This window comes from Papaver somniferum, chromosome 11, assembly GCF_003573695.1.
Source record: "Papaver somniferum cultivar HN1 chromosome 11, ASM357369v1, whole genome shotgun sequence".
Taxonomy (NCBI): domain Eukaryota; kingdom Viridiplantae; phylum Streptophyta; class Magnoliopsida; order Ranunculales; family Papaveraceae; genus Papaver; species Papaver somniferum.
In genome coordinates, this window is record NC_039368.1 from 12519682 (window position 1) to 12525832 (window position 6151).

Below are 6151 nucleotides of genomic sequence, written 5' to 3' on the forward strand. Positions count from 1 at the left end.
ATAAGTCACTACACTACACTTGATTAATTTTCGAATCGTCGATTAATCGAAGACGATGAAATTTTAAGTTTAATGGAGGTTACGGTTGATGGGAGGAGGAGAAGAGAAGAAGAAAGAAAACAAATTTTCAATTTAGCTTTGATTTAGGTTAAAATATGGGAAGGATAATCTAGTTAATTTATACTCCTATAGAACATCTCCTAACCAACTAGAAGGACATTACTATCACACTGCCGTCCCTCTAATAAACCATGCCGCCCCTATAACAAGTTACTACAGTAGAGCGCCAGTTACAAGAACCAGTTCATACCTAATCTACCCTCCCTAGTCGAGTCAGGTTAACTACCCTGGTTTTATCTCTCTTATATGAATCCTGTTTTTCTTTCGAATTAGAGATAAAAATCATGTTTTTATAGTTCTTCAACTCTCTCCAAGATGTTCTGATCACTTTTGATGGATGGAAGATGGTTTTAACTTAATCCAATTGTCCGTTATTTATACCGCTATAAGTATCTGCAACCGAAGCTGAGAGGAATCTGTATACCAACTGTGAGTTCAAAATTTGAGTTAAGTTGATATGCAATCAAGAATAGAAAACTGCAATCTCTTATATATCTAACACAGTCAGTTCATGGTATATCACTTATCTTGAGACAGGTTTGATTTTTTCTTCTTTCTGTTTTTCCATTGTGAATTAGGTTCATGGTTTATGCCTTGATACACAGGGTTCTTCCAATTGAATGTGCAATCAAAATTATAGGGTTTCAATGTAATGTGGAATCAATTTTATTAATTAAGTTGTTCCAACAGATTTATTTTCGATGTTGTTTATGAAATAGTTGCACTGTTCTTTGTTAGGCCAATATCTCAGATCTCACTGGGTAAAGGGTGCTACTGAAAAGATTTAGATTTGCAATACAAATAGAATTAAAATCTTGTTGCACATGTGTTCCCCTTATACATATTATTTCGTTTTCGAATGGTTGTTAGGTGTTTTTTGTGATGTGCATTCCTTTATAGTCCAAACAATTTTGACAAGACGAAAGTCCGGTTACTATCACTTATTTTGCTTTGGGGCTGTCTTTAAGGTTTTCTTGATTTGTGCTAGGATAACACGTTGAAGGCAATTACACATCGCAAACAACTCTTGACAAACCAGATAAAACCAATTACTTTCAGTTCACCTAGTATCGATCCATTAAGGATTTACTAGACAAAATTAAATTTATTGAAAGAAGATTACTACCGGCACCACACTTTTGCACGTATGGATCTAATTTATTGATGCACATAACTCTGCAGCAGCTTTTCAGCTCATTGTGGGGTTATGGTCCTAATTCCTAAGATTATCGCTTTCAATTCTCTCCTTAGATTATAACGTTGAAGCACGTCCATGGGCTTGGTCTTAAAACACTTTCAATCTCAATCCTCTTTTGTGATGAATTGAATTTGAAAGAGACAAAGAAGGTAGTGGAGTGGCAATTGGTAGGCGAGATTTTCTCTGAAGCCGTATTTTGTTGAGATTGTGAAAACGTCAGTGTTGCTAGCTAGACTGATCCAATATCATATTGCTTGTTTGTATGTTAATTGGTATTTATGTATGAGGATACAATATGTTCCATTATATTATCATCATTAGTGAGAATATATTTATTTCCTTATTTGATCAACTTATACTTGACCCTATTTGAATCCCACCACCTTAGCTAGGCCAGTCTATTTCTGTGTGTAAGTTTTTTGAATCCATCGTCAAAATCAACACTACGGTAGTATGTCAATGATACATAAAAGTAGCAGTAGTACTGAAACTACTACTCCTGCAGAGTTATTACCCTCGGTTGAGTCAAAAATGAGAAAAATGGATGTTGATAAATCCGATGAGAGTAAGATGTCTTTGATCTTCCACACGGCTTGTTTTATTGGTATTACTTCTGCTTTCTTGATTGGGTATATGCTCGGTATCTTAGGTATGTACTATATATATGCACCCTTTGCTTAAGTTTTACTTGTTTTGCTTATTTTGTTGGGTATGCTCGGTAACATTATTATTAGTTAGTAGTTGGGACGACAATCATTGATACTACAAGACAGAGATGCTTTGTTTTTAGAAATTTCATTTTACTGATAAAAACAAATTAAACGACACCCACATAGGCCTTGAGCAAGTTGTAAGCAGCAATTTTTTAATTTTACGTACATACACTTAAAAATACTTGAGGGCTTATGTTTGGGACAGGATATGCGAACCAATTCTACCCATATATTTACAACCGTTCCGTGACCTCTTCGGGCGTTCTCGTCTCTGTGGTTCTTGCAGCTGTCTACATCTGTGGTATCCTTGCCATACAAATTAGAAAACATGCACCCAATTTAAGTAGACTAGATATGAGAAGGCATATGATCTTGGGCGGAGCACTCCTGACAGTGGGTTCAGTGGTCACTGCTCTCATTAGCAATGGATTTATGTTTGTTGTAGGTCCGATTATCTACACTTTGGGTTTTGGCTTAATGTATCAGGTATATTGTCTAAGCCTGTAATTCTATAATATCAAATAAGGTTCTAAGATAGAGTAAGCTTCTCGTAACGTTGGTCAAACCTGAGGTATAGTACGTGTGCTAGCCAGCACTCTCCTACTGGATACAGAAGGCCACGGGTTTGAAATTTGAATCCCGCCATCTTGAGTGTGGACAACCCCTTTCATTGTGTGTTTGCCTAAGCCAATAATACTATAATAGACAGTTTCTTTACCGAGCTTTATTTGGTCTCTTGTAAGTGGAAAGATGTTAGCAGAGTGAACCCTTCACGGGCAAAAAATATTCACTCGCTATGGGATCGCTACACTAGGTGCAAAGAAAATTTGATAAACTAACTGGTGCAGTTCCATATACATTGATTACTATTTGGTGTAGGTAACTAAAATATTGTATGATGTCATGCATGTAATGTTTCATACAAGTTTTTACACAAACAGGGTAGGAGTCTGATTTAGAAGTGAGTCTTGATTTTTATACGACACTGGATTATTCTAAGGATTACACAGGAAAAATCATTTTTTGTTTCAGGCCTACCTCTTTGATGAACTGTATGTTGAACTTAAGTTTTGTTCATTTCCATAAGATGATCTTAGTGCATTCGTTAATTGATGAACTGTATGTTTTGCTGCTGCAGGCAAAAGCTTGAGTAATCAATAAGTATCTTAGGAGCAGTTTATTGGTTATGAAGCTTTTGTTTAGAATCTGTTGATATCTTGAAACCAGTCTGTCCCTCAAGGTTCCCTTATAGCAGCAGGGATTTCAATTGGTTATCTTATATGATTTGATGAATTACCTGCAGGGCTTGTTTTTTTTTCATCTACCCATGGGGCATCGGCTGAACACGTTGTGTACTAAATTGGCATTTCCAGTGATTTTAGTGACAAAAATACTAAAACACTAAATTGGCGGAAGGTGTCTGGTGTTAGGTTTCTGGTTTTCTTCCGTGGTGTTGAAATTCGAACGACCAGGGTACTGTGTATTTGCCTTTGGGCTTTTCTAGTATGTCATTCTCAACAATTGAAAGAATAAACAAAGGTCATATCTTTTCTGATGAAACCTATTTTGAGGCATAATGAATTTTTTTTTAGGCATACTAAATAATGCCAAAATAGGGTCACTAAATAAAAAACAATATCAAGCTGGATTAGGCAGAGCCTTCAACATTGTGAGTTATGCAACAGTTTATCAGATTGAAGATTTGTAGCATCTTTTCATTCACTGTTCATTTGCCAGAGCAGTTTGGTTTGCTACCTGCCCTGAAGTACTTTCCTTAATCCAAAACCATAACACTTTTTCACTATCCATAGCTGGGTCCTTACATGGACTAATCAAGACACAGCCCTCTACAGTTTGTTCACCATACTCCTAAGTTACATCATATTCTCAATATCATGTGGATGCTTTGGAAAAGTAGATGTCAAGTTCAGTTTCAATTACAGATTGCTAATGCCAATACCCATGTCCGCTCTATCCTGCAATTCTCTTAGTTTATCCTCTGACAATAGAAGACTTTTATCTAACCAATTATATTGGAAGCCTCCTCCATAAATTCCTCTTTTACCAACTCTGGTTCTGTTGCAGGCATAACTCTGATTCTAAGGCAATCCTATGGAAAATTCTTGGCTGCTCAACACTCATGCTCTCTCTCCTCACCAGGCATAATTTTGGCCTTTTTTGTTTCCTGCGAAATGGGCACATCAACTTCCGTATCTGAATTTCATCTTTGAAACAGATAATCGTGATGTATTTTTTTATCTTCACAACATCATACTCATCTTCCTCCTTGGCAGAGTTCTCCTCTTCTACAAAACAATGTCTTGATATTTATGCCTAGAAAGTTCAGCCGTGGATTGAGTGTGAAAAGTAGGGGTGTGCAAAATCCCCGGTAAAAACCAATCCGCAAGAGACTATGGGCCGGTCAAGGGTGAATTCTCAAATCCGCGAGGTTTAACGGTTTGGTTACGTTTGGATTTTGAAATCCGCGGATTCACCCGCACCCTAGGACAGTAAACTTCTTATCTTTTTATCTACGTGCGGACACACAAATGTCTCAACCAAAACTTAAAAACTTTGTCATTTCTTCGAGCAATTTAGTTATCTTACTTGCTGAAAAACAAAAAGTTGTTCCAAGTGTGTTTTAAAGCAAGAAATGGAAGAACAAAACACAACACATTTTGAGATCCTGGACAAAACACAGCACATTCTGCAAAATAAAAGGCAGTGTTCATTTTTTCCCTATGTTAGTACTGAGATCTATATGAAGTATACATGAATGGTAAGATTACCTTCTCTTGTTCACATATACATCACCCTTCAATTCTGCATCACCGACCCTGGACTTGGTAGACTGAGTCCCCTGTTTCGGTCTGATCACAAACTTGCTGGAGCTGATGGCTGATCATGAGCCTTTGAACGCATTGAACAATTTTGCTTTTGAAAGGAAGATGTGGATGTCACCATTCAGAGAAGAATCTCACATTCAAGTTTGGAACAAACTAATAAGATTCCACTAGTTAACGCTACGGACAAGTATTCCGTTAGCTTAGTTTTGTTTATGAAATGAAGAAAACAAAACGATGGATGTTACCATGAAAACATATCCGCAGATAACTAAAGATATACTCGACAGAGAAATAGTAAGTTTGGAACCAAAAAGCAAACTAAGAAACAATTCAAATTTGCCACTGCAGCCATTTTCTCTCTTTCCCACTGTTAAAAATCATTGACTAAATCCGCGATGTATCCGTATCCGGCCCGTATCATCCGCTAATCCGTGGATGTCAAATCCGCGGGTGATTGGGCCAGACACGGTTGAATTTTTCAAATCAGCAACTTTGACGGTTTGGTTGCGGGCGACTCCTAATCCGCAACCATCCGTCCGTTGCACACCCCTAGTGAAAAGGCTTGGAAGTTAGCCGGGCTTGAAAAAAAATGCACTGGGTTTAAGATTATTTTTTATGCTTGATTTGCGAAGAAGGCTGTTTTTAGGCATACCAAAAACTTTCAAGGCATACAAAATAGTTTTCCCATCCTAGGTGACCTTATAAGGGGTGCTTATTGGGTGGTTCAATTACCTATGTACCCTTGAACCTAAAATCAAAAAATAAACTATCTTAAACATCTCTTCTTCTTCCTCCAGCCAAACCACCTTCCTTTTCTCTCCGATTATTTTTTCATCACCGTAATTAATTATCGATTCGTGAAAATTCGATCATCGGTTAAATTGAACTATATAATGGATCGTACAATGAAAAAAAGCAAACGTCAGGTGTTCTAAATCCTCTTCCAATCCATGAATTAAAAAGAAGAACCAATTGAAGATGAAGGTGTAAAAACTATAATTGAACCAGAAATTGAATTGGAAATTCAATCATGAAGATCCAAATACTAAAATGAGGATAAGAAGGTATTCCCTACAAACACAATCTTTTATTTGTTGTTTTTCATGGATTGAATGGGTTAAATTGCTAAAAACTTAGGGGTTTTAACGGTTACAGTAGCGGGTTCGGCTGATAATTGAGTTGAGTTTTGAGCCGAACTGTTCTTGAAATTTCACCTTGAAAGTGTCTATGAACAGTTCGGCTAAACCATAAATGTCAATTTTTAGCCAAACCCC

At 36.9% G+C, this 6151-nt stretch overlaps 1 long non-coding RNA gene across 2 annotated transcripts; it reads left to right on the forward strand.

Annotated features, from left to right (window-relative positions):
* The first annotated feature begins 343 nt into the window (after positions 1-343).
* LOC113321465 lies at positions 344-4597 on the forward strand. Of its 2 annotated transcripts, XR_003346678.1 has the most exons (3): positions 344-657; positions 3335-3570; positions 4117-4597. It is a non-coding gene; the product is annotated as an uncharacterized LOC113321465 (long non-coding RNA). The 2 variants fall into 2 exon arrangements; XR_003346677.1 differs by lacking the exon at positions 4117-4597 and having other exon boundaries at positions 3335-3696.
* Positions 4598-6151: the final 1554 nt, after the last annotated feature.